Consider the following 24,267-nt stretch of genomic DNA (forward strand, 5'->3'; position numbering starts at 1 on the left):
AACTTATTTCTCTACAGCATACAGGAGAGAGAAATGGAGATGCTAGTTCAAGCCAAAGACAGCAGGTACTGGCTGCCCAGCCTGAAATCCTGGTGTTTTGTCATTATACACAGGCTGAGTCCCCAAAACTTAATGCAGATTTTAATCTTACGTATACGTCACTGCACTCTTTGCTCTGTGAGCAGGATACTTTCCCAATAAGCTCCAGCCCAGGAATTCAGGTATTTACGTATGTGTCTCTATGTAGGAGACACATACGTAAATACTTCCAACAAATAGCAAGGCAGCTTCTGTTCTTAGTTATACCTGTGAGAATCTGCAGCAACTCAGAGTTACTCAAGATTTACATTAGTGTGACGGCGATCAGAATCGCTCCAGCGTCTCTGGGCACACATTGCCCAGCCCATACTATATGTGCATTATTATGTACACTGCTTAAAAGGGATTAAAATTGGCTAAAAGTTAAACTTCAGACAATAATTCATTTCATTTCCCCCTTAGTGAAAAGGTAAATTTTCCAGGGTCTCTTATAGATTGCAATAATTAGAGACCAGACTAGAGAAGCAATGTTTCTATTCGCATACTTATTACTGTGCACGATCATCCTCCAGTCTGTTTTCCCCTCTCCTCCTGCCCCCAACCACATACTTATGTCCTTTCTAAGATGTATTCTCTCTTGGAGGCTGAAGGATGGACAAGCATTTCTCTCAACATTTCTCCCTCACTCAGTATTGTTTCCCTCCCATCAAGGTTCAGATGGTTCCAGAGCACAGATTCTTCAGATTTCCCTGGCTCTCTCATGGTTTCATTTGGGAGACCATGTCTTAATTCCACATTCACCAGCTTCTCTGCTAGCTCCCTGACTCACAAGTTGAGTATCTGTGAGGGAACTCATTAGCAAGCAAAGCCAGACTTCATGTTGAGTCCTGACTGACTCTCTTGTGACACTGGCTTCAATGTTCAATTTATAGTCTGATATTTCTCCTGGCCTTCCAGTAAGCATGAAGCGCCAAGCGGGATTATGAACACTAGAAAAATGGCCATGTGGTTGTGACCTTACTTACTGTTCTCTCTCTCTTAAGTATCCTGTAACCACTGAAATGCTTTACCTACAGAGTATCCGAGCAAGCCCACAGTAACCACCAGTTTATCGTGTGAAGCAACAGGTCATTCATACGTTACAGTATATTAAGTGGGAGCAGAAGGACATGCCACCAGTGCGAATTTTCTCACTACAAATGATTTTAAAAGGGTTGTACAATGGTGCTGGCCTGTCCAAATACCCAGAACCAGAGAGTGTAAATCAAGGATTACTCAATTCAATGTTCATTGGTGGATGGGGCAATTTCCCTGCTTCTGGTTCCATTTATCCCCCTCTTGGGTACTGTTAAACAAGGATAAGTTTAAATCAAATCCCTGGGACACAGGTCCCACATGTGCAGCAGCTCCAGATCCAAAGGAAGCGCATCAGGAGGCAGTGACGCAAAGTTTATTAAAGCCTGCTGTCTGGGTATGAAGTGGTGAGGGGAAGATCAAGGAGGGAAGGAGGCAAGAGGCCTCACAGAAAGGCTAAAAAGAAGAGCCTGTACAAAGAGCCCTAATGTTTTGTTGGACCTGGGCCTTGTTTAACTTTAAACCACCCCCGTGGAATCACTCCTGCCTTTATCCCTGGCTCAAAGAGATACTATGAAGAGCAACACTTTTGACTTTGGAATGCATCAGACTGCACGCAATGGCAAGCCACCTACACAGGCATTATCCTGGACTCTGACAATTCCTCAGTTGTACACTGATAAATTACCCAGTAACAGCAACTGTGCCCTGAGCTGGACTGAGGAGGGACAAAGGAAATCCCTCAGGTAGTGTGACCATGCCAGTTCCTGAGCAGCAGGACCTTCCAAACAAACCCTTCGCTTTACAGGAAGACAGCAAAAATCTGCCCGTCGAGAACATTATGAGATGCCTGGTAGGAAGAGTAGAGGCAGGAAAATGGAGAGGAAAGTAATTTCTATAACCCACCTGATATATATCCAAGACCTTAGAGGTCATATGGGTCACTCTCAGTCTGAGAATATATTAAACCATCAATGCTAGTCAAACAATTTTGATCTACTCTCAGAGCAGCAACAGATAAGTGTATGGAAAATACTGTAACATTGACTATTTTTCTTTGTCAACCATAACTTTCTCCTTGTGCCAGGCACAATACTGATGTTTTTTATTTTATTTTTTTAAAGGGAAATTAAAAAAAAAATTTGTTATGCCCTCTCTCTCAGAAAAACATAGCAGCTCAAGAGACAACAATCTTGTTCTTCAACACAACATGGGGCAGGATGGGGGCTACCCTTAAAAAACCTGTTGGAAGTGTCAAATAGTACATGACATGGCAGCCCAATCTCTTAGTGAGATTCGCAAGAGACAGCGTCTGAGTGCTCCAGAGACAGCTCTGGTTTCATATATGCTTCTAAGAGCAATTGAGGGTATTGTCAGTGTTTTTAAACTCTCTGAGCTTTGGGATCTAGCTACCTGACTTAGATCTAGACCATTTTTCTCGACACGCAGCTCCACAACACTTGAGTTCAGCCAATGCACAGTTACATTTAAATGGAAGGGTCTGTGGTGCCAGCATTTTCACCAGAGGTCCCTTGGCTCTAGAATTCATTTCTCTCATTGGTCCACCAAAGCCCTTGTTTGCGAACCCTCAGGCACAGCGTAAAGCCAATCTGTCTATTCAGGGCAGGCTGGGGTATGTGTCAGGAGAACAGGCTGTTTTGTTAGTTTTAATTACATTCAGTTTGGTCTGATTTGGACTTGTCCATTAGCCAGAGGTGGGCAAACGGTGAAAAAAAAAATGTGTGGAATCCTTTTTGAGAAAGATATTGCAAAAAAAAAAATGAAATACTTAATGAATATTATTCACCCAATTCTTCTGGAGATAGGGTGATGGGCAAATCTGTAATATACTGAAAAAGAAATAAACATGCAAACCTGGAGGCTCATACGGTGTATTTGCAGGCAGCAGATGCCATGGTGGTTGTAAGAATTCTATTAGTTAAGAAAATAGTCACATAAAACCTGGGTAACTTGTTATTTTTTGAGACAGTTTTTAAGCCTTTTTCCTTTTTGCCCTACCAATGTCCCTTTTCAGTTGGATCTCACCTCCTTTCTGAATTGTGCATTTCTTACACAGGCATGGTTTCCCATCCCACCCAAACTCACTGTCCACAAACCAAGGTCAACACATGTAATACCCTAGATCTTTACGTGGTAAGTACACGCTGCAGTGAAATTGCTCCCAAATCTGTTCCCTGGCAGTGGAAGTCACCATGTCTGACAATTCACAGACAATGATTTCTACTGTCACACAGGAGATTTGGGAAGCAACTTCATTGTCCCAGCACTTCAAGCCTCAGCTGACCTGACATAACTCGAAAGCGATATTCTTGATCAATGGAACAATAGCAACTGACAGCAGCTTTTAGCCCTACAGCAGAATAACGAGATGAGACACCATAAATCCCCCCAACATTTAGTTTCATAACCCCAAATGAGCATTCCCACACACATACACAGACTCTGAATGACCAACTTTTCTCTAGCACGTGGAAAAACCAGGACATTAAATTTGTTAGTCTCTAAGGTGCCACAAGTACTCCTTTTCTTTTCTTCAGCTACTGTTATTTTTAAAGTGACCTCAACTCTAAGCACTTCCACCAGAACAAAAGTTCAAAATCATTGGAACTTTTCATTCTTTTTACCCTGTCTTAGAAGAACCATTTTCACTCCCTCAAAGAAGTAACAATGTGGTATCAAAAAATGTCAGGAGACATTTTGCCAGTTACATCTCTTGACATGAAGCATTTTTCAGACCAATGCAGGGAGTGCTTTTCTGGAAAGTTTGCTTACAGAACTTCATAAAGTTCTCCCCTTAAATGTGTGTTGATCACAAGAACAGTGTAAGAGAGCAAGAAGTGATCTTCCCTGGCAACTTGCATCAAATATTGAGAACTTTGTTCTAAGTCACTTAGAATGCCAGACAGAATAGGGCATTTTGTATGATGCTAGTCAGTTTGCATCTGTCTCCTGTGACTGTGATGTTCCATGAAGACAACTAATCCTTTTTTAGGGAAAAAAATGCAAACTATTAATTCAGTGTGGTGACCCTGTCAAAATACTGACATGAATAACAGTAACAGAACTTTACACAATGGGTATTTTTAATACCATGGGAGTTAGGGAATAATGCTAAATGCTTAAACTCAAAGACCCAGTTTCCTGTGTTGGCACCAGCACTAGCATTAAATGTCCACACATCAGGCATTTTTAAATCTCAGCTTTAAATAAACGTTAAGTGACATGCATTTGAACTTAAACAACATCCCATTTCTTTTGTGGGTGGCTGCAGTTCTAACAAAAAATTACCGTGCCCTCCATCTGTCAGGAAGAACATTTCTGTTTGCACATAATCCATTTAAGTCTCAGCTGTATGGCTGTAGTTTATGGGCTCTCTGAAGTGGTATTTGACTCACACAAGCATGTCTTAATTTTTACACCATTTCTCCTTGCTTGGGATAGATGCATGTACCTCAACTGAAATAATACATGCCTCGAAATCTCAAGCCTTTTGTCCCTAAGCTACCAGTTCAAATCCAGCCCTGATCAGCAATCGCAAGAGATGGGCTTGAATCAATCTTTGAAATAGGGTAGTTTGGACTCAAGTATGAGCTTGCCATTTCTATAAAGGACTGTACTAAATCCAAACACCTCTAAAGTTTGGGCAGTTACAAACACACATGCAGATCCACACTTTACGGCTCTCACTATCTCTAGTAATGATAGAGTTGTTACCAGAATCTGAGGGGTGTTTGGTGTCCTACTTGAAATGAATTGATGGCTTATATCCAGTTCTTCATGAACAAGTATCCACCTCATTCAAATCCCTCCCCAAACTTCATTTCTGCCCCTCACCTACAAGAAGCAAAGGAGTGGGAGAATGTAACAAACAAGGGAACAGAACCATCAAGCTCAGCATATACAGTAATGAGCAACAATGTAATCCAACTGCTGTCATTCTTGTGTTTCCTCTCCCCATTAGGGTTGCCAGTTTTGGTTGGATGTATTCCCAGAGGCTTCATCATATGACAGAATCTTTAATTAAAGATTAAGCTTTAATTCCTGGAGACTTCTGGAGAACCTTGGAGGGCTGGCAACCCTACTCCCCTTCCTGACCACAGATACACTATTTATGACCTCATGCATGGGCCAGGGGAGATTGAGCCTCCCCAAACAGCCTGGTGTGGCCCCGCCCACACTCTGCCCTCAGACCCTCTCCTGCACTTCCTGCTCTTCCGTGGCCCAGGCTGGCTGCGGCTGGGGCTGGGGCCGGTGCCATGCTACCTGCCTGGCACTGGGACTTCGCTGCACAGGGGCTCTGCACTTGCACCACCCAGTCGCCTGGCGATCCAGGCAGCCCGGGTCGGGTGGGGGCGCTAGCAGCCATAGTGGGGATGCTCTGGGCTCCTGTGGTGGAGTGGGGACAAAAAGGGAGATGGAAGGGCGGGGCCTTGGGCAGAAGGGGAGTGGCCAGGGGCTAGCCTCCCCCAACAGCCGGTTCACCAGCTGCCCATGACCTCATGTTCAATTTAAACTGCATAAGGCCAAGTCTTTATTTGTGTTTGTGAAGCATCCAGTACATTTTGGGAGGGGGCCCAAAAAAAAAAAACAAAAAAAACCAAAAACACACAACTGTGATAAATGGGGGGGGGGGAATGCTCCCTTTTATGGACACCCAGCCAGCAGCTACAAAAATCCCTCTTAGTAGCTGTTCTCTAATTGCTCTACCTGTAAAGGGTTAAAAAGTCTCACTGCTATGCATAGGTAAAAGGAAGTGAGTGGGCACCTGGCCAAAAGAGACAATGGGAAGGCTAGAACTTTTTAAAATTGAAATGGAGGCAAAGCGCTTAAAAGCAGAGACAGAGCTGAAGCACTTAGAGCTGGAAAAAGCTAAGCTGGGTCCACCAGGTAACCCTAACAGTCCTTCTCCAGGAACCGCTCTCCATTCCAAGAAATTCCCCACATACAAGGTAGACAGTGACACAGAGGCCTTCTTAGAAAATTCTGAAAGGGCCTGCCTTGGGTACAACATCCCAAAGATCAGTATATGGTGGAGCTGGGGCCACTACTCAGTGGACCCTTAGAGGTGGCAACTGAAAAGCCTAAAGAACACATGAACAAGTACGAACTTTTTGAACGAAAGGCCAGAATTATGATGGGGCTAACCCCAGAGCATTCCCGTCGGCGGTTCAGAGCCCTAAGGTGGAAACCAGACGTGGCATTTTCCCGACACGCCTACCACATTGTGAAACATTGGGATGCCTGGATATCAAGAGCAAGCGTTAAGTTTCTGGAAGATCTGTCTCCCCTCATACAAATGGAGCAGTTCTTAGAGGGTGTTCCTGAGGAAATAGAAAGGTACATCCTAGATGGGAAGCCCAAAACGGTAATCGAGGCGGGGAGATCGGAGCCAAATGGATGGAGGTGGAGGAGAAGAAGAAAGCTAGTAGCTGTTGGTGGGGATATCAGAAGGGGCAACCCGAGAGGACACCCCCTCATTGGAGTCAGTCCAAGGCCTCACCTCACAAGGAGGAGTCCTCCACACAGCTAGGAAGACCCCAGATGCCCTCTCGTCCCACCATCCTACTCTCCAACCACCCACCTCGCCCCAGCCCACAGTCAGCTGGGCAATGCTTTAAATTTAATGAGCTGGGGCATGTGAAGGCCAACTGCCCCAAGAGCACCAGCTGACTGCAATTCATCACCCCAGAATCCCAGAGAGCGCCTTCAGGTCCAGATGCCTCGCAAATACCCCCAGAGCAAAGGGAAACTGAGTGTGGACAGGAGAAAGACTACTGTGTGGAGAGACACTGGAGCACAGGTGTCAGCTATCCACCAATCCCCGATGGACACCAAATTCCACAGAAGCTCAAGTGACAGTGCAACCCTTTAAGGCAAACTATTAACTTGCCTACAGCCAAGTTGCCTGTCCAGTACAAGGACTGGTCAGGAATATGGACTTTTGCAGTCTGTGACAATTATCCCATTCCCATGCTGCTGGGAGAAGACTTAGCCAACCATGTGAGGCTAACAAAAAGGATGGTCACCCACAGCTAAACTAAACAGGCCTCCACCCTTAACTCCATTCCTCAGCCTCCTACAAGGACCCAGTCTGTGTCCCCTGATACCACAGGCCCGGGGACCCAGGCAGTGGTTGTGGAACCAGACCCCCAGACCAGAGTCTATGGCAACAATTGTAGATCCAGTTCCTGGGACCCAGCCAGAACTAGCCCAAGGATCGGAACCTGCAGAGCAGTCAGCACCAGAGCCCGTGATTACAACCCCACCAGAGTCAGGGGAGCCAGCACCAAAAGGTGCCATGGAACCTGCACCTGCACAGCAGCAGCTAAACTGGCACAAGAAGCTCAACTGGAGCCTGAAATACCACCTACTGCACCAGCAGAGAGCGGTTCACAGTCAACGGAGACCCCACCCCCCCATCATCACCTGCATCGCTTCCAGTGGGACCAAGCTCAAGTCCACAACCCAGCGAGGAACTGTCTCCAGCATCAAGGGAGCAGTTCCAGGCAGAGCAGGAAGCAGATGAAAGTGGATGGCAGCACGGAGCGACCCACCGCCTCTCAGCTCTTCTAATAGGTCCAGGTTTGTTGTAGGAGGACTCGTATACAAGGAAACCCTTTCTGGACACGAGAACTTGGTCACCTACTCTGAACGAACGCTCTCTAACACGTTTATCATACCAGGCCTTTTGCTCTTGCTGAAGACACCCAGAGGAAAGCTGTACATTCATGAATTTTGCCACCCGATGGCCGGAAGCAGTAGCTCTAAGCAACACCGGGGCTAAAAGCATGAGCCAGGCATTGGCAGACATTTTTGCCAAGGTAGGTTGGCCCTCAGACATCCTTACGGATTCAGGAACTAACTTCCTGGCAGGAACCATGAAATGTCTTTGGGAAGCTCATGGGATGAGCCACTTGGTTGCCATCCCTTACCACTATCAAGCAAATAGCCTAGAAGAGAAGTTTAATGGGACTTTGGGGGCCATGATACGTAAATTCATGAAAGAGCACTCCAATGATTGGGACCTAGTGTTGCAGCAGTTGCTCTTTGCCTACAGGACTGAACCACATCCCAGTTTGGGATTTTCACCCTTTGAACTCGTTTATGACCATGATATTAAGGGGCCATTACAGTTGGTGAAGCAGCAATGGGAGATGGTTACAACTTCTCCAGGAACTAACATTTTGGACTTTGTAACATATCTGCAAAACACCCTCACAGACACTCTAGCCTTTGCTCGAGAAAACCTACAGGATGCTCAACAAGAGCAAAGGGCCTGATATGATAAACATGCCAGAGAGCATTCCTTTGGAGTAGAAAAGGAGTACTTGTGGCACCTCAGAGACTAGCAAATTTATTTGAGCATAAGCTTTCATGCGCTACAGCTCACTTCATTGGATGCATGCAGTGGAAAATACAGTGGGGAGATTTATATACACAGAGAACATGAAACAATGGGTGTTACCATACACACTGTAACAAGAGTGATCAGGTAAGGTGAGCTATTACCAGCAGGAGAGCGGGGTGGGGAAAACCTTTTGTAGTGATAATCAAGGTGGGCCATTTCCAGCAGTTGACAAGAACGTCTGAGGAACAGTAGGGGGGGAAATAGTTTTACTTTGTGTAATGACACATCCACTCCCAGTCTTTATTCAAGCCTAATGTAATGGTGTCCAGTTTGCAAATTAATTCCAATTCAGCAGTCTCTCGTTGGAGTCTGGTTTTGAAGGTTTTTGTTGAAGAATTGCCACTTTTAGGTCTGTAATCGAGTGACCAGAGAGATTGAAGTGTTCTCCAACTGGTTTTTGAATGTTATAATTCTTGACGTCTGATTTGTGTCCATTTATTCTTTTACATAGAGACTGTCTGGTTTGGCCAATGTACATGGCAGAGGGGCATTGCGGGCACATGATGGCATATATCACATTGGTAGATGTGCAGGTGAATGAGCCTCTGATAGTGTGGCTGATGTGATTAGGCCCTATGATGGTGTCCCCTGAATAGATATGTGGACACAGTTGGCAACGGGCTTTGTTGCAAGGATAAGTTCCTGGGGTAGTGGTTTTGTTGTGTGGTTGTTGGTGAGTATTTGCTTCAGGTTGGGGGGGCTGTCTGTAAGCAAGGACCGGCCTGTCTCCCAAGATCTGTGAGAGTGACAGGTCGTCCTTCAGGATAGGTTGTAGATCCTTGATGATCCGTTGGAGAGGTTTTAGTTGGGGGCTGAAGGTGATGGCTAGTGGCGTTCTGTTATGTTCTTTGTTGGGCCTGTCCTGTTGTAGGTAACTTCTGGGTACTCTTCTGGCTCTGTCAATCTGTTTCTTCACTTCCGCAGGTGGGTAATGTAGTTGTAAGAATGCTTGATAGAGATCTTGTAGGTGTTTGTCTCTGTCTGAGGGGTTGGAGCAAATGTGGTTGTATTGTAGAGCTTGGCTGTAGACAATGGATCGTGTGGTGTGGTCTGGATGAAAGCTGGAGGCATGTAGGTAAGCATAGCGGTCAGTAGGTTTCTGGTATAGGGTGGTGTCTATGTGACCATTGCTTATTAGCACTACAGTGTCCAGGAAATGGATCTCCTGTGGACTGGACCAGGCTGAGGTTGATAGTGAGATGAAGTAGGTGACCAAGTCATGATCCTGAAAGCACTCCAGCCCAGTAAGTTGGAAGCATTGTGGGAGGGGCCATTTATGATCTGAAGGAGCCTGGGAGATGTTAATTATCTCATAGCATTCCCAGACCCTACCCTAAAACCCAAAGTACACCATGTTAATCTTCTAAAGCCCTTTTATTCCAGAGAAATCGAAGTTCTCCAGTTTACAGCCCAGGAGAGAGACGACGCTGAGTGGCCTGAAGGAGTCTACTATGAAGGGAAAAGCAACGCTGGCATAGAAGAGGTGAGCCTTTCCATAACCCTTGGGCTTAAGCAGCGACAGCAAATCCAGGAGCTGTGCACCAGCTGCACACCAATGTTTTCAGCCACCCCAAGATGGACAGAATGGGCATACCACTCCATTGACACAGGTGATGCTTGCCCAATTAGAGCCCAACCCTACCGGATGGCTCCTCAAGCCAAAACCGTAATAGAAAGGGAGATCAAGGACATATTACAGATAGATGTAATCCGCCCCTCTGAGAGTGCATGGGCCTCTATCTTTTTTAAGAACAGAATTGGATTTGTGTGTCTAAGAGGTTTGTGCATGTTGTTTAATTAGCTGGTGACAACAGCCGATTTCCCCCCCTCCCTTTCCCCCCCCCCCTTCTTCTTTCTCAGCTCTTCCCCGGAAGGGGCATGAGGGTATCCCACAGGAAGGAATTCCCAAGTGCGCCTTTCTGGGCTCTCAAAGGGGTTCTGAACTTGGGTGGTGGCAGCATCTACCAATCCAAGGTCAGAGAAAAGCTGTAACCTTGGGAGCTTAATACAAGCCTGTAGTGGCCAGTATTAATTTTTAGAGTCCTTGCAGGCCCCACCTTCTGCACTCAAAGTGCCAGAGTGACACCAACCAAATAATAATAAAGTTAAACATTTTTTAAAAAAGTTAACGTCACAGTTGGTACCAATTGTTCCTTGTTTGAAGTCTCAACAGAGAAGCCAAGGACTGAATTCAAATTGAAACTGAACTAACTTAGAGGTAGCCCCTTTGGATTAGGATTGAGGCATAAGGCAATATAGGGAAGCTTGTGTTCCTAGAACCTATGCTGCACCTCATCTATGAGCAGGATTTCAGTAAACATGGAGGTCAATTCAGCAAGCATTAGCAGCTTTCAAAAATGCCATGTGTAAAGGGAACAAAGAACAAGATATGGGAAAAGAACTGCTGACAATCAGATCAGGGTGAGCATGCAGAGCATCAAGTCTCAGCAGGTAGCTGTGTCCAAAAAGTGAATCAAAAATCCTTCACAAACAGGAAAGTTCAGGTCAGAGAAGGCAGGAGGGAGGGGGTTGTTCTGCAGAGATTGGCAAGGTCTCCAATAACCTTTCTGAAGTTTAATATGACTGGGAGCATTTACAAGCTCAAGAACTGGGCCAAACTGAGAATGTAAATATTTGGTTTCAGTTCCCCAAACTTGTCAATATCTGCACTGCCAACCAAACCCCAAGTGCGGACCAAAACAAATGAAAAGCAATAGTTACATACACTGTACAACCGAGAGACAAAAGTAACACACACGGCATTTGGCATGAGAAAATGAAGTAACTTGTAAAGTAAAATGAATTTGGTTTTGCTTGCATTGGACAAGACTTACTGAAGAAGCTTGGTTTGAAACCTGATTTGGCTCAGTGATCATATGGGAAGTTCTAATAGCATAGTAAGACCAAAAAGAAAAGGAGTACTTGTGGCACCTTAGAGACTAACCAATTTGAGCATGAGCTTTCGTGAGCTACAGCTCACTTCATCAGATGCATGCCGTGGAAACTGCAGCAGACTTTATATATACACAGAGAATATGAAAAAATACCTCCTCCCACCCCATTGTCCAGCTGGTAATAGCTTATCTAAAGTGATCATCAGGTGGGCCATTTCCAGCACAAATCCAGGTTTTCTCACCCTCCACCCCCCCACACAAATTCACTCTCCTGCTGGTGATAGCCCATCCAAAGTGACAACTCTTTACACAATGTGCATGATAATAAAGTTGGGCCATTTCCTGCACAAATCCAGGTTCTCTCACCCCCTCACCCCCCTCCCAAAAACCACACACACAAACTCACTATCCTGCTGGTAATAGCTCATCCAAAGTGACCATTCTCCCTACAATGTGCATAATTAAGGTGGGCCATTTCCAGCACAAATCCAGGTTTTCTCACATCCCCCCACCCCCATACACACACAAACTACCAGCAGGATAGTGAGTTTGTGTGTGTGGTTTTTGGGAGGGGGGTGAGGGGGTGAGAGAACCTGGATTTGTGCAGGAAATGGCCCAACTTTATTATCATGCACATTGTGTAAAGAGTTGTCACTTTGGATGGGCTATCACCAGCAGGAGAGTGAATTTGTGTTGGGGGGTGGAGGGTGAGAAAACCTGGATTTGTGCTGGAAATGGCCCACCTGATGATCACTTTAGATAAGCTATTACCAGCTGGACAATGGGGTGGGAGGAGGTATTTTTTCATATTCTCTGTGTATATATAAAGTCTGCTGCAGTTTCCACGGCATGCATCTGATGAAGTGAGCTGTAGCTCATGAAAGCTCATGCTCAAATAAATCGGTTAGTCTCTAAGGTGCCACAAGTACTCCTTTTCTTTTTGCGAATACAGACTAACACGGCTGTTACTCTGAAACCTGTCATAGTAAGACCAAGGAGCTTTGGTCCCCCTCCCCCCTTAAAAAAAAAAAAAAAGCCTAACCACACAAGATGCTGAGTGTAATGAACTGTGATCACATACACAGAGACACCACAGTCATCAGCAGAGAGCAAACACATGAGCTTTACCACCAAAAGCAAGTGCTTCTCCCATGGAATTTAGTAGCAAAGGTAAAATTGTCAAAAGCTCCTAAGTGACTAAGGTACCCCAGTCATGCATTTTCAAAAGTGACTTAGGCACTTTAGAGCCTACATCCTACTGATTTTCCATTAGACTTAAGCTCCTGAGGTCCAGATCCTCCAAAGGTATTTAGGCACCTACCTTCACTTGAAATCAATGAGAGTTACACACCTAAATACCTTTGAGGATTTAGGATCTAAGTGCCTATGTCACTTCTGAAAATTGGATTTAGGCACCTAAATCACTTAGGAACTTTTAAAATTTTATCCATGCTCCTTTAGTTAGCTGTGAATAAGTTGGAGGGTGTTACAGTTATTGGGGCCATGATCACACATATTAAACCAGTATAGAACAGCCACACTTCCCCTGAAGTAGGGTTCATCCTCAACTGAAGGGTGCTCAGTACCTCACAGAAGAGGTTCAGTATCTTGAAGTACCAAGCCCCTACTGTCATACATTCTTTTGAGGGCTTCAGTGGAGTCATGCTTTTTCTCCCAGGGGTGAATTAGGCCCACCAAGATTATGCCTCTTACAGAAGCCACACAGAAAATCTTCAGTGCAGCCAGAAATAGAACTCAGGTCCCCTTATTCCCACCTATGTATATTAACAAAAAGCCCATCCTTTCTCCCCTAATCAAGTGAAAAAATACTGCAGGAAACTCAGCTATGCTTTACAGTTAAAATGCAGACCCTTCAATGCACTGAAAGCTGACCTCTTTACAAGGGGTTAGCCTCATTTCTTCAAATATCCCAACCCTAAAAATAGCTCGACTTGCTAAACGTACTTCAGCAGTTCCCGTCACTCGCAGATCCTAAGTAACTTTTTTTTTTTTTTTAAACTGGCAACATTTATTTAACCAGCAATTAAAAAAGGAGGCCCAGCCGCCCCAGTGATTCTTCCCAGCGGGTCTTAGATGTTTATGGAACACAATGAAAACAATAAAATCAGGCTATTCCATCAAGGCCTTGGCAAGGCTTCTCAACCCAGGATAGATTGGCATGGCACATTAAAGTCCACAGATTACACAATGGTTTACAGGGTCACCACTAATAAGGGGTCCTTTAAAAAAAAAAAGGATACTGTACATTTTAAAAGTCACTCATTTAAAGGAAAATTGTAGTGATTAGTTCTAATTTCCGAGGAATGGATTGAGGCTGGACTCTACATGCATCCACAAAGGTGGAGAAGGATAAAGGGAGCCTCTCTCCTTGTGTCCCATCCTAGTTACGATTGCAATCATTAAGCCAACCACCAGGGCTGCTCATGGCTAATGGCACGAGCCACCCTAAAAGAAGTGGGGAGAAAACAAGGCCATAATCCTTCCCCACCTCTGCACTGTCAGCTGGCTGTCAGAGAAGTGGAGTGCATGCTGTACAACTTAAAGATGTGAAGCAGCATCCATGCTCCCCTGTGCCTGGGAGACTTAATGTCTCCTGGAACACCCACTGAAGAGAGACGGCTTTAACATGCCGCCAGCCCTAAAGGCACAATTGATCCCATATATAGCTAAGTAAATAATAGACTGCTAAAAGGGAGCTAACAGTGCAATTTCAGGATGACAGAACTGGGCCCTATGTCACCATACAAGCAAGCGTGGCAGCTTCCTGCTACTTTAGTCATTCCTATTACTGTATGAAGTTTATCCATTTAAAAAAAATCATTGTCAACATACATGTTTTGTTAACTAGACAAAGGGATTATCATATTTTAATGAATTGCAGTTTTCCTTTAAATAACAACAATAATTTCCTGAAGTCTCAAAACTAAAGGAATTTTAATAATTAATGTGATTAAAGCCATTCCCAGTATTCAACCTGCCAACTAATAGAAAATTCTGATCTGATGTGTAGCCTGATAATCAACACGTAAAACAAATGACGACACCACAATTACATACATCACCAGCTCAATACTATTCTTAAATCTGAGATCCTGTCATTCCCAGTCTAGGTTAGGAATATTTCCACACACTGACTATATGTTAATCTTGAAAAAATCAAAACACACTAATTAAAACACTATTTAATACACTCCTATTTCATTCGAGGAAAAGTCCTAGAACCAAATTATTTACATTAACAACACAACTTCTTCCTTTATTTTCCATCAGTTTTGACTACTCTAGGTGGATATTATTGGATGATTTAATCATTGGCTATATACACTCAAATACCAAGAGACTGTTCTGAACTAGACATTAGGAGAATGATCCCAAAAAAGCCCATGTGATAATAAAAGAGGACTACAGCTAAACATTGTGTTATTCCAACATTATTATTGACATGTTCTGTACAAGCTGTGCTATGAACCCTGGTACATTTAGACTGGATAACAAGATCAAAAGTGCATTTCAGTAGTAAGACTGGACTCACAATGAGAAAGCCCTGTAATATTTTGCAGCTACTCTTTTGGTTGCAGTGACCTCCTGCTCCTTCGTGAGGCAAGCACTTGGTAACAATCCAGGAGAAGTACATCTGATTTTCCCACCAAATGAACTGTTGAAGCAGTTCCTTTAGCTCTTCAGCTCAGTCTATCTTGGGATCACAAACTTTTCTATTCAAGTCCAGGTGGCTCATCTATTCTTTATAATATGTGTGCAAATATTCAGCTGGCTGGGCTGTGTGAATGAGCAGGGAGGAGAAAAGACAAATTCTTACAGCTGTCCTTACTTCTATGGATCAAGGCTGAGAAGAAACACAGTTAGAGTCTAAAACTATGGGCCACATCTTCAGCTGGCATAAATTAGCTCCTCTCCACTGAAGAGGCTTGGGCAATTTACATCAGCTGAGGACCTAGGCCTGCATGTGCAGTTATGTCTCCAAACCAGAGAATAAAACTCTATGCTACTTTTAAGTGCCCATACCACACAACATTCCATCCTTGTGCAAATATAGTTATAACTTACCATAAACACTTTCTTTTCTTTTTTCCCCAAAAGGGCAACCTTAAAATATCTTTTACTTTCTTTAAAAAAGAAAAAGCCTGACAGCTGGGTTTGGTGACATAACCAATTGATATCTGAGGAGAACAAACAATACACTAGAAGAAAAATAGCTTTAGTACTGAAGCACAGTATGAAAGGTACACAATCAAAGTGATGCACAAGCGCCCCCTGTCCACCGCACGGCGCAATAAAAGCAAATCTAGGGGAAGAGAGACTTTCTTACCAAAGTCCCTCTCAAAATCCATCCGAACTAGTGACAGAGGGATATAGCTTAAAACACAAAGAATTCCCAGCGTCCGGGGAGACACAAAGACACCGCTGAGTGTGGGAGTGTGAAGATCGCTCATCAGGAATCTCCTTCCACACTTTCCTGACCCTCTGCAGCCCGCTCCCCAGCTAGCTGCTAATATCTATTGTTCTGCACAGCCACACAAAGCCAGCAGCTCATTAAAACATACACACTCCCTGTCCCCTCCTGTATCGAGCAGAGAGGAGGAAGGATCTTAGGTCTCAGAGATAATAAATCTTACCAAGAGTCACCTACCAGATTTCTGCCTCCATCTCCCCTGCAGAAAGGAGACCTAGTTAATCTCCCATACACACCCCAGCACGGTTTTAGGCTCTTACCTAGGCTGCTGCCCAGAGCCGAAAGAATGCAGATGCAAATTCCAGCTGTTGCAGCTTGCTGGACGCCTCCAGTTCTGATCTCCTAGTCTGGCCAGAGGCAGCTTTTTGGAAAAGCTGGGAAGAGGGGGAGGGAGAGGGAGAGAGAGAAATATGCAAAGACAGGAAGTGGAGACAGCAGCGGCCAGTGCGGGAGATTAATGGGAACCAGTAACCCAGCAGCCAACAAAGGAACCTGCTTCCTAATCACAGCCTTCCTGGCTTCTGCTGCAGCCAACGCCACAAAAAAGGGCTGCCTTCACAAAGGAGAAGTCATTGCCCTCCCCAGCACGCAACCCCCAAACTGATTTCTAGTCCCAGGGAGATATGCGAAGCTTTGGATTGTCTGCAGAGTGACAGCCCCAGGGAGCATATGGATCCTGGCCAGGCAGAGGGGACCAATCCCCCCAGGCAGCAGCAAAGGGCAATACTGCGTGGTCCTTGGGGTCAGATTGAAATGAACGAGACAGGGGAACTATTGCCCTCATTTATTTTTAAGTGGACTCTTGTATTTTATTGTATTATTTATTATTTGTATTAAACAAGAAAACCTCTCTTTTAGGGAAGCCAGCGTTGTCAGGAGCAAAACAAACTGCAACTTTCTGTCATTTTCATAGACAGACACAGACCCTCATGTAGACCACATGGTTTTAATCACAGGAGAAGAAGTGAATCTGATAGTATGCATGGAAACTGTGAGAGCTTGGGGTGAGAGAACCGACTTACAAAAATCTAAAAAGTTCTCCAAACTCATAATGAAAGAGTATTAAGGTCACGGTATAAATCTTCAAAGGATGGGGAAGAGAGGAAACAGCATGCATATGAACTTCATTAATGGTATCTGTTGTACCGCTCCAGTCTGCTAGGGCTAGCCTTACTCATAACAATACTGTAATGAACTCCTCCCTAGTGGATGGGAACAAAACTGTCCAACTATGGGTCCTAAGCCCTATAGCCACTAAGAGACAAAATAAATGTGAGACCCTGATCCTGCACCCAAATGGAGCCCGCACTGATCCAGTTGTGTGATCAGAGACACACCAAAATTTAAGGGAACATGAAGATATTGGAATGGTGTACCTGGCAAAGAGAACATGGTGCCACTTTTCTAGATGTCTATTGAATACCCACAGAGCACACTAGCACCTTATGGGCCAAATCCTTAGCATTGATTTCAGTGCACCTACACCAATGGGTAGCCGCATTGAAATTTACCACTGAGAACCTGGCCCACAATGTTTAATGTAATATAAATATGGATCATCCTATTAAAGACCCACATTGCCAGCAATTAGCTGCAATAGCCAGTTGGTTTATTTGTGAAATTAATGGGGGGGGGTGACAAAAACACAAAAGTCTTGCATAGGTAAATATTTATATAGAGATAAATCACATCATGACATGTTAAGTGAAAGGAAAAAGATCAGAAAGGCAACAAATCAGGAAAACACAAGGGCCAGATTTGTAAAGGTATTCAGGCACTTAATTCAAGGGGAATTGGCCACCTAAATACCTTTAAAATTCTGGCCGTATGGCATTTGCTTCATTTTATGCATGTGCTTAAATCCCATTGACTTCAATGGGACCTAATCCTATAGTTAGAATTACGCACATGCTTACCTCCTTACCTGCTTTACTGAATCAAGACAGAGGGGACAGAGATTTTCTCAGTTTCCACAGCACACATACAAATAAGTTACTGGTGATGAATCTTGATATCTCAAGACAGTATAGTCCCACATGACAAGGAAATATGATATAGCTGTCTGGCATTTCACAAACCCACTTACATTTCAGAAAAAGAATATAAAGGAAATAAGTGCAACACTCATCTGGTTTCTAATGCTAAAATGTGTTTCAAAGCACTTCAGCTGTCAGCCTTCTTGTAGCAGATGTATTTACTCAGCTGCAAAAAATGTATTGTGTCACTGTACATCAAAAATGGTCGGAGTTTAAGTTACAACGCACAGAGAATAACTGAACTAACTCTGATTTTAAAAGTTGCTGTTAAAAATATCATGACAAATCATGGCAGGAACAAAAATGAATAAATCTATCTTTTCTAACCAAGGAAAGGACATAGAAGAAGCTTTTGTTAGTTCCATCCCATATCTTCACATATTATGCCCATGCAATAGTGGCTATTTCAAAATGCAGCATCCTGAAGATGTAAATGGGTGTAACACAGTGACCAGCAGAACGAGAATCAGCAGTTTCCCACTCTAACACTGACCGATTGTATCACCTTAGTTACAACACATAACTTATACGTGCCTCAGTTTATTCATCAACAAAAGAGATATAAGGGCTTTGCAAGACTTTAATATTTGTAAAGCACTTTGAGAAGCCTCAGATAAAAGGCAATAAATAAGTGCAACATATTAATCATTTATACATTAAAGTTATTGTTATTTTTATATGCAGTGTAGCGTGTCTCTCTCTTATCAACAGAAGTTGGTCCAGTAAAAGATAATACCTCACCCACCTTGTCTCTCTCTTATTTTTATGTAAGGCAAGAATAAAGTCTTATATGTACTAAGTTTGTTCTGAACCAGAGACAGCCTATATGTAATCAGACAGTGAGCAGGGACTGGGTATCCCAAAATAAGTTGTCCATGCAATTGGAGATAAATATTCACCTCCTAGGTGAAAGCCCATGTTGTCATATGGGGATAATTAATAAAGTCTAAAAAAGCCAAAAATGGCTGAAAATTTAAAATTGGATAGGAACAGACCACAAATCCCAGTGATAATTGAACCTAGATTCATAGATACCAAGGTCAGAAGGGACCATTATGATCATCTAGTCCGACCTCCTGCACAACGCAGGCCACAGAATCTTACCCACCCACTCCTGCGAAAAACCTGGGTTATGCTGTAAACAGGAAGAGCTCTCAGCCTTGCTTATAGCTCTTTTCTTGGCTTCACACAGACTCAACAGACATTCTAAGCTTCAGAATGATGCACAGACAAGAGTGACAATCCTGGAATTTTATTATATAGATACATCCAAGGGACATCCTTAGCTGTTGAAACTCGGGGCAGTCACCCATGTCACACACCTTTTAGATGTCTTCTAAAGTGCTAAAAAAAAATTAATTTTGCAAAGCGCTTACCCTGTCATTTGAAAAAGAAACAAGGTACTGATGACTGAGCCTCTAGTCTCAGTAGCTGTCCAAAATGAACATTGAAAATCCTGCCCAAAGAGAGAAGCCCAGCTTTTGGGAACTGGGGGTTGGGGAGGATGGGGAAGATCTTTCTTGACTGTTCTCACCATCAAGTAAAACAAATTAAACAGATACACTGAAAACACCTGAATCAACTTGTTTTTCATCCCAGTTGCTGGTGTAGGCTCCATCCAGCAGAGCACCAAAGCCAGGGGTGGGCAAACTATGGCCCAGGGGCCGCATCTGACCCTTCAAACATTTTAATCCAGCCCTCGAGCTCCTACCGGAGAGCAGGGTCTGAAGCTTGCCCCGCTCTAGTGCTCCAGTCGGGGACCAGGGTCGGGGGCTTGCCCCGCTCTTTGCTTTCCGTGGCTCCACACGGCTCCCGGAAGCAGCAGCACAACCCCCCTCCAGCTCCTACACATACGGGCAGCCAAGGAGCTCGGCACACTACCCCCGCCCCAGTTGCTGCTGCCGCAGCTCCCACTGGTCTGGAACCACAGCCAATGCGGGCTGCAGAGGCGGCGTCTGCGGACAGCGCAGCGTGCAGAGCTGCCTGGTTGCGCCGCCGCGTATGAGCCGGAGGGGGGACATGCCGCTGCTTCTGGGAGCTGCTTGAGGTAAGCACCACCTGGAGCCTGCACCCCGACCCCCTCCAAAGCCCCAACCCCCTGCCCCAGCCCATGTCCCCCTCTTGCCCTCCGAACCCCTTGATCCCAGCCCAGAGCACCCTCCTGCACTCCAAATCCTCATCCCCGGCCCCACCCCAGAGCCCACACCCCCAGACAGAGCCCTCACTGCCCCCTGCATCCCAACCACCTGCCCCAGCCAGAGGCCCCCTCCTGCACCCTGAACCCCTCATTTCTGGCCCACCACAGAGCCTGCACCCCCCAGCTGGAGCCCTCACCCCCTCCTGCACCCCAACCCTAATTTTGTGAGCATGTATGGCCGGCCGTACAATTTCCATACCCAGATGTGGCCATTGGGACAAAAAGTTTACCCACCCCTGGCCTAAGCACATGCTTAAGTGCATTGCTGAAGAGGGAGACTTAAGTGTGTGCTTAAAGTTATCCCTTCAGGCCAGCTGGGAAAGGCTTGTTTATTACAGAGTGAGTTTCTGGCAAGCAGCTGGCTGCTGCTCTAATGAAGCAATTGAGAGATGCTGATAAAATGTAAGTTAAGAGGGGGTCCTTTTCTTCTGTTGCTGGATAGATTACAGCTAGCCAGGCAAAGCCTAAAACAGAGGGATGGAGGAATTGAAAATCAGGGCCAACATGCCTGATTGTTGGCTCCAGCCAAGCTGCACTTGGAACAGCAACTGAATGTAAAGGAGGTTTGTTTGCCCACTTTGCTCCTCCCTCTATGACCCCCCTCCCCAGCATAGGTTAGAAACCCTCAGAACTGCTCTAACATACACTCAGCTGCAACAGCTTCCAAGGGGCTTTCCGACAGCTGAGAATAGCCAGAGTGCAGGAACACTGTGGCCATGCCCCTGTACAGACCTCTCTGAGGGAGTGGTGTAGCCCTGATTCCAGATGGTGTAGAGACAATGTGAGTCCCACTACACTGGGGATGTTCCCTGATGGACAGATATGCCTATTTTACAATCTTTTTGCTATCAAAACAGTGTAAAGAGGCCTGAGTAGAATGGACAATCAGGCCTGAGGTATGTCACTAGCCTTCCAGAAACTTGCAACAGTGCCTTCAATGGCACAATGCTGTAGTGTGGACAAGGTTCAATTTTCTAGGTAAGGGTCTCTCAGCAATGCCATATAAACCACAAGTTTAAGGGGTTTATATCTCAACATCAAACCAAAACTTAGCATACTTGGAATGAGACAAGCCTTTAGCTTTCCTGTGCTTTTGCTGGTTCCAATGCAGCCCTGAGAATTATTTAATATCTTTTGTGGTATTGAATAGTAGTAATATTGTAGTCTCATAAACTCTGATACGCCACAGTAAAAGTAACTAGTTAAATGTCCTTGAAAGCGTTATTGTCTTGTTCATTTTAAAAGGCAACTTAATGCAATGACAAATTACATTATAGTTACATGTTTTTGCTGAGCCACCACCTAGAAATTGTCAGAAGAACACAATGGCAGCAACGCTCCAAAACTGGACGAGGACTCTGTGTTCTTTAAGCAGATGTGCAACTTCATAGCACTCGCATTATGTAGCAAGCACTGGCTGCATGAAGTGTGGTCATTTTTCTTCATATCATTTTAAACATACCACCAAAGAGCAATGGTTGCACGGAAAGTGATTTAGTGAGAAGTGTAGCTGTAGCTATGAAGTGTCACATTGCTTTACAAATAATTTCAGGATTTTTTCTGGCATATAATGTCATGAAATAGAATATCATTCTAATACTCCAAGGTATAGTACTGCTTTAAATCACTGTGTATAATATTGCTTAAATGAGATACAAGTCCTTTTACATGTAGAGAACTTAAGGAGCTTGGCTTGTTTAGCCTAACCAAACAAAGGCTGAGGGGAGATATGATTGCTCTCTATAAATACATCAAAGGGATAAATATCAGGGAGGGAAAGGAGTTATTTAAGTTAAGTGCTAATGCTGAGACAAGAACAAATGGATTTAAACTGGCCATCAACACGTTTAGGCTTGAAATTAGACCAAAGTTTCCACTCAAGGGAGGAGTGAAGATCCGGAATAGCCTTTCAAGGGGAGCAGTGGGAGGCAAAAAACCTAACTTGTTTCATCACTGAGCTTGATAAATTTATAGAAGGGATGGTAATGATGAAATTGCCTAAAATAGCATGTTGCCCATCAGCAATTGCTTGCAGCAAAAATCCCCAAGAGCCTGAGATGGGGAACTAGATGGGGAGGGCTCTGAGTTAGTAAAACTTCTGTTAAACTTTGAAATACCTTAACTTTTTAATTTTAAGAATAACTGGAATGTACTAACATCAAGAAATTGAACTGTGCACCAACATTGGTTGGACCAGTATTAAATAGTGTTATAGTAGGTGACAGCCTTAGAATGTTAACCCTACATTTTTCTGGTTCAGATATTTTCCCATCAAATTTACCCCTTGTTGCAAACTAGATTGCAATTAAGCTTTTCGCTTACTGATCTCCCAGGCTTCTTTGGAACATCTTTTATTTTCTACAGGGGAAAACAGACAGTATTAGGGAGAGCAAAAGTCGATGTTCGGTGTTAAGCATGGCAAAAGTAGTAACAGTATTTCTTTTATATTGTTGCGTAGATAGGAGTTCAATATATCTCTCTCGTGTCTCAGTAAATATGTCCTAATCAGTCGCTACTTACACTCTTCAAGTCTTAAAACACAAGTACACTTTCACAATTACAGAATAAAACAAGGCTCACAATATCACAGCTGGGCTCTCCCTTCAATTCAGTTCATTCTCATATCTCACTAACTGGCTGGCCATGTCCTGCCCTTATATAACCGTTAGACTGACATTTTAGGAGGTTTGAGGAAAATGTAGTTCTCAGAAAGTCTGGAAGGTTCCATGAGATTCTACAAAGGTCCAGAACATTCTAGGAAGTTAGTGAAAAATAAATCCACATACAGAATACCTGAAACATTTTACTTCAAACGTTCTATTTTCCCTTTTGTTGTTAACACCAAAAACAGCAACCCCCCCGCCCCCCCAAGCCCAGCACCCAGAGCGCCTGGGTCACCTGTCCCTAAATCCCACCCTGCTGCTGTTAATGACTAAAGAGCAGTTGTATGTTACTCTGAAAAAATGACTGCATAAAACTTGTTATTCAACAGATCTAGCCTTGTGCTTATTGTCCCACCTGCTGATTTTAGTGACAAAACTAACTTTTTTTACTGCTTTTCTTATGACTGTTCGCCTTGCAGGCTCAACACTACTATGACTGATTAAGCTGTAGATTCTGTTCCAGCTTGTGTATCTTCAACAAATACAGTCTGGTCTACAAAACTAGGGATGATGTAGGAGATGGAAAGAGCCCTGCTTAGCTCTGGGAGCCCACGCTGCATTTGCAGGTCTGATGATTAAACTAAAACAATCATTTTATTTGTAAATGGGATACATTTCATCTGGAGTCACTTAGAGCAACCTTTCCAGACTACTGTACCCCTTTCAGGAGTCTGATTTGTCTTGTGTACCCTAAATTTCATCTCACTTTAAAAATATGTGTTTACAAAACAGACATAGAAATACAACAGTGTCACAGCACACTATTACTGAAAAATGGCTTACATTCTCATTTTTACCATATAATTATAAAAGAAATCAACTGAACTCTAAATATTGTACTTACATTTCACTGCATAGCACACAGAAAAGCACAAACGAGTCATTGTATGAAAATTTAGTTTCTACTCACTTCACTAGTGCTTTTTATGTAGCCCGGTGTAAAATGAGGCAAATTTCTAGATGAGTTGATGTACCCCTTGTAAGATCATTGGGTCCCCTAAGGGACATGTACCCCTCGTTGAGAACCACTGAGTTATAGGAGGAGGAGCCCTGCACTTGACAAAGAGGATTAACGCAATTTCAAGGAACTTTACCTAGCAGGGATTATAATCTGCTCGGGGTTGCCTTGGGGACATCCATATCGTGAATCTGACAAGAGGGTTTCTTTCTGGGCTAACAAGCTGAAGTTCAGCCCTAAGGGAGAGCAGCTGCAGCGGAGGGTGCATCGCCCCTGGGAGCCGCACGGGGTCGGGCAAACCCCGCTGCGGGGCCCGCGGAGCGCTTTCCCCGAGGCGGAGCCCCTGCTACAGAACCGGGAGCGCCGCCCCTGCCCTGGGAACCGGCCCGGGGCTGAGCTCCTCCCGCGGCGGGGGGGGAAGGAGGGAGAAGCAGCCCCGGGCAGGCGGCGCGCGGCGGCGGCCATTCAGCGCACGCGCATTGTGA

The 24,267-nt window shown here is 44.4% G+C and overlaps 1 protein-coding gene across 9 annotated transcripts in view; it reads right to left on the minus strand.

Annotated features, from left to right (window-relative positions):
* The window catches only part of DENND2B (DENN domain containing 2B), a 304,168-nt gene extending 279,921 nt beyond the window's left edge, over positions 1 to 24,247 (minus strand). For 4 of the 9 annotated variants that reach the window (XM_073347517.1, XM_073347506.2, XM_073347513.2 and 1 more), the window contains exon 1: positions 16,189 to 16,350. The gene's annotated coding sequence lies outside the window, so the exon portion shown is untranslated. Of the gene's footprint in view, positions 1 to 15,522; positions 15,563 to 16,105; positions 16,351 to 23,734 lie in introns of those variants that run through there. The other 5 variants (XM_073347509.2, XM_073347508.2, XM_073347510.2 and 2 more) reach the window with 5 other exon arrangements.
* Between the last annotated feature and the right edge of the window lie 20 nt (positions 24,248 to 24,267).

Source organism: Lepidochelys kempii, chromosome 6, assembly GCF_965140285.1.
Source record: "Lepidochelys kempii isolate rLepKem1 chromosome 6, rLepKem1.hap1, whole genome shotgun sequence".
Taxonomy (NCBI): domain Eukaryota; kingdom Metazoa; phylum Chordata; order Testudines; family Cheloniidae; genus Lepidochelys; species Lepidochelys kempii.